Genomic DNA, 5,000 nt, shown 5'->3' with positions numbered 1-5,000 from the left:
CAGCACGAAGGATGTCACGCGACTAGTTAGCAGGCTAGAGTCTTGTTCGTTATCGGAATTAACCAGACAAATCGCTCCACCAACTAAGAACGGCCATGCACCACCACCCACCGAATCAAGAAAGAGCTATCAATCTGTCAATCCTTCCGGTGTCCGGGCCTGGTGAGGTTTCCCGTGTTGAGTCAAATTAAGCCGCAGGCTCCACTCCTGGTGGTGCCCTTCCGTCAATTCCTTTAAGTTTCAGCTTTGCAACCATACTTCCCCCGGAACCCAAAAGCTTTGGTTTCCCGGAGGCTGCCCGCCGAGTCATCGGAGGAACTGCGGCGGATCGCTGGCTGGCATCGTTTATGGTTAGAACTAGGGCGGTATCTGATCGCCTTCGAACCTCTAACTTTCGTTCTTGATTAATGAAAACATACTTGGCAAATGCTTTCGCTTCTGTTCGTCTTGCGACGATCCAAGAATTTCACCTCTAACGTCGCAATACGAATGCCCCCGCCTGTCCCTATTAATCATTACCTCGGGTTCCGAAAACCAACAAAATAGAACCGAGGTCCTATTCCATTATTCCATGCACACAGTATTCAGGCGGGCTTGCCTGCTTTAAGCACTCTAATTTGTTCAAAGTAAACGTGCCGGCCCACCGAGACACTCAATAAAGAGCACCCTGGTAGGATTTCAACGGGGTCCGCCTCGGGACGCACGAGCACGCACGAGGCGGTCGCACGCCTTCGGCTCGCCCCACCGGCAGGACGTCCCACGATACATGCCAGTTAAACACCGACGGGCGGTGAACCAACAGCGTGGGACACAAATCCAACTACGAGCTTTTTAACCGCAACAACTTTAATATACGCTATTGGAGCTGGAATTACCGCGGCTGCTGGCACCAGACTTGCCCTCCAATAGATACTCGTTAAAGGATTTAAAGTGTACTCATTCCGATTACGGGGCCTCGGATGAGTCCCGTATCGTTATTTTTCGTCACTACCTCCCCGTGCCGGGAGTGGGTAATTTGCGCGCCTGCTGCCTTCCTTGGATGTGGTAGCCGTTTCTCAGGCTCCCTCTCCGGAATCGAACCCTGATTCCCCGTTACCCGTTACAACCATGGTAGGCGCAGAACCTACCATCGACAGTTGATAAGGCAGACATTTGAAAGATGCGTCGCCGGTACGAGGACCGTGCGATCAGCCCAAAGTTATTCAGAGTCACCAAGGCAAACGGACCGGACGAGCCGACCGATTGGTTTTGATCTAATAAAAGCGTCCCTTCCATCTCTGGTCGGGACTCTGTTTGCATGTATTAGCTCTAGAATTACCACAGTTATCCAAGTAACGTGGGTACGATCTAAGGAACCATAACTGATTTAATGAGCCATTCGCGGTTTCACCTTAATGCGGCTTGTACTGAGACATGCATGGCTTAATCTTTGAGACAAGCATATGACTACTGGCAGGATCAACCAGGGAGCTGCGTCAACTAGAGCTGAGCAGCCGGCCGCCCGGGAGTGTGTCCCGGGGGCCCGCGCGAACACGCAAGCGTCCGCTCAATCATTCTGCAAACAGGAGGAGGCTGAGCTCCCCTGCACAATACACCTCGAAACCCTCTCAGGTCCCGGCGGCGCGCAGCGCCGTCCCAAGTACTTGGTCGGGTTCGAGAGAGGCGCAATCGCCCGGAGTTAGGCGAGTAGACGCTTTCGGTGCGACCACCCGTGCTCCCAACTGAGCTTGCCGCTGCCGACAGAGGCCCGGGAGCGTGCTGTCGTGGCATTGCCGGCGGGAGACAACACGCGCCACCTACGGTGACCGGCAGCTCCAACGCCAGCGCCACAGAAGGACAAAAGCCCCACTTGGGTGCCGAAGCGAACTCTCCCAGCACAGCGCACGCGCCAACACATCCGCACAGCTGCGATACAAACCACCAGCGAGAACCGCTGGGGCGACCGAGCAGCAGACGGCGTCGCGGCGCCGAGCGCCGGGCGGCGGCGCATCCTCAACGCACACAGTCCTCAATCGGACCAGCACACTGAAGATGTCCACCGCGCTTCGCACCGGGCCCGCGAGGACCTACTTTGGCCGCACGGCGCCGCGCGCAGGGTGCGCCGGCGCGCAGCTGCGACGCCTGCCGCGTCCGTCGGCCGGCGCGCCTGCCACTGGCCGCCCCCACCAGCCGGCTGTAGCGCGTGCGCCCACGCACCGCGCGGCCAGCACGCCGGGAGGCGCCCCCTCACCGGCCGGGGACGGTCCCACCCAGCCACCGCCGCGTATCGCTTCACACCCAGATGCCGTTCAGTTTCGTCGGCATGGTGGGTATCGCTGGAACAACCGGTTAGTACCTCAACCTACCGTCGCCATCACCGATTCACCCCTAGCGAGAACAACCGCACCACAACGGGTTACCATTTGTTCATTTGCGTAACTTCACCAGAAAACGTATGCGTCCATCGCCATTTGCAACTTCCACGATTATTGCATGCCTGTGTCAGGTGTCACACCACACTACGTCTGCCCACATACACGCAACAAAATGTGCACGCCTAGACAATACGTGGAAGGTGGCCCCCGTACGTATGCGATGTCCATTGCTCGAACGACTGTCAACCGGCCTCTGTAGCATGTCGCAGATATGGAACGCGGTGCACCATGCTATCACGGTGTGTGAGGAGAGACGACTAGGTCCGAATACATCAACAGACAGCTCATGCTGATCGCCATCCACGGCGTCCGTTCCTCCCACACGTCTCTATGGCGTACCACACTGCAATCCAGCTGTCATAGGGAGACGACACGTAGCTGCGTGCACAATATTTGCACTGTATGGTCCGCCGTTTTTGGGCGCAGTCGTTGTACGGTCACACATGTGCCACGATGTATCATTCAGTACATAAGGACGAATGTGCAGTACAGATTGTGGTTTACGCGTACGACATCAGCGGACAGTTGACACAGGCCGCACCACAACGTAGCCTGAGTACGTCGCATGCGAAGGGCATTGAACATGCAAACTTCTCACCAACCAGCTTGCGAAGGCAGGGGGCAAGGTGGGGACGTGGGGAGGTGTGGGGGGGGGGGGGGGCGCGGCATGTACGTCCTGCTGCCATCCACATTACAGTGTACAGCAGGAGCATGTGGAAAGTCAGCAAGACTTGCAAGGTGTTTAACATGAAGCGATACACAGGGGAGCGGGCAGTGCGAGTAGCGAACTATATTGCGAGGGTTGCGGGTGGGCAACACTACACTAATTGAACGAGTCGTATAACAATTACAGAGCAGGTTTAGGCGACAACGTGGGTTACGTTAGCGGACAACGTGGGTTACGTTAGCGGACAACGTGGGTTACGTTAGCGGACAACGTGGGTTACGTTAGCGGACAACGTGGGTTACGTTAGCGGACAACGTGGGTTACGTTAGCGGACAACGTGGGTTACGTTAGCGGACAACGTGGGTTACGTTAGCGGACAACGTGGGTTACGTTAAGGCACAACGTGGGTTACGTTAAGGCACAACGTGGGTTAGGTTAAGGCACAACGTGGGTTAGGTTAAGGCACAACGTGGGTTAGGTTAAGGCACAACGTGGGTTAGGTTAAGGCACAACGTGGGTTAGGTTAAGGCACAACGTGGGTTAGGTTAAGGCACAACGTGGGTTAGGTTAAGGCACAACGTGGGTTAGGTTAAGGCACAACATGGGTTAGGTTAAGGCACAACATGGGTTAGGTTAAGGCACAACATGGGTTAGGTTAAGGCACAACATGGGTTAGGTTAAGGCACAACATGGGTTAGGTTAAGGTACAACATGGGTTAGGTTAAGGTACAACATGGGTTAGGTTAAGGTACAACATGGGTTAGGTTAAGGTACAACATGGGTTAGGTTAAGGTACAACATAGGTTAGGTTAAGGTACAACATAGGTTAGGTTAAGGTACAACATAGGTTAGGTTAAGGTACAACATAGGTTAGGTTAAGGTACAACATAGGTTAGGTTAAGGTACAACATAGGTTAGGTTAAGGTACAACATAGGTTAGGTTAAGGTACAACATAGGTTAGGTTAAGGTACAACATAGGTTAGGTTAAGGTACAACATAGGTTAGGTTAAGGTACAACATAGGTTAGGTTAAGGTACAACATAGGTTAGGTTAAGGTACAACATAGGTTAGGTTAAGGTACAACATAGGTTAGGTTCGGTTACACGTTGTTGTAAGGAAAGGTGTAGGGGGGGGGGGCGGGGGCGGCAGGTTCGTTGATAGTGATTATAGTAAGTGAATGCTTGTGACATGATCAGATTTGTCACGTCAGGATGCACCTTTGGCTTATTAGAGGCGGCGCTCCAATTCTATGCTTGTGTCACACCTGTGTCTTTGAGTCATGTCATTGTTTGTGCGCTGTGACAGGAGGTACTATTGTGATGTTGGGTGCACCGTTGTATAGGACATGTGTGGGTGTTGGTGCCTTATCTGCGCAATGGTGGATGTCGAAAGGGTGGGATATTCTATTTTCCGCATGGACCTCCTGGTCTGGTTGTGATAGTGTGGATTGTGTAATGTGGCGGAGAGGATGCACTGGATGTTGTTCCATGCTGGTGCTTACGTATTGTATGTGCGCCTGTTAGAAGCAGAGAGTGGTGCGTGATCAGAGTGTCTGGCTGACGTGTGGTTCCCATTGTGGGCAGACTCTTTCAGCATGTATACGGACAGTTGTATATATTTTCTGTAGTTTGATGGCTCTGCATTGATTACTAATCAGCGCCGTGTGTACGGGTAATCTGGTTCCAGTCCAAAATGTTCCATCTGTGTACATTAGTGACAAAGACTCCCCCCATGCAGTGGGGCTCGGTCTGTTATAACTCTTCCGCGTAATATATTTGCGCCACGTTTTTGCGACTGCGAGTGCGAGTGCGAGTGCGAGTGCAACGCGCATGGGGACCGACATGCTGATGGCTCGGTATCGGACGCCGTACAGTGAGCAACGCGATCGCGTCTCTCGCTCGTAAGTGGTACAGGTCGC

At 53.5% G+C, this 5,000-nt stretch overlaps 1 non-coding gene across 1 annotated transcript in view; it reads right to left on the bottom strand.

Annotated features, from left to right (window-relative positions):
* LOC124772931 overlaps positions 1–1,469 on the bottom strand; it is a 1,909-nt gene extending 440 nt beyond the window's left edge. Inside the window, exon 1 of the ribosomal RNA XR_007014384.1 lies at positions 1–1,469. This exon is cut by the window's left edge and continues 440 nt beyond it. This is a non-coding gene — a ribosomal RNA (small subunit ribosomal RNA).
* Between the last annotated feature and the right edge of the window lie 3,531 nt (positions 1,470–5,000).

This window comes from Schistocerca piceifrons, unplaced genomic scaffold, assembly GCF_021461385.2.
Source record: "Schistocerca piceifrons isolate TAMUIC-IGC-003096 unplaced genomic scaffold, iqSchPice1.1 HiC_scaffold_943, whole genome shotgun sequence".
Lineage (NCBI taxonomy): Eukaryota > Metazoa > Arthropoda > Insecta > Orthoptera > Acrididae > Schistocerca > Schistocerca piceifrons.
Note: the sequence above shows the minus strand (reverse complement) of the source record. Positions and strands in the feature narration are given on the sequence as shown.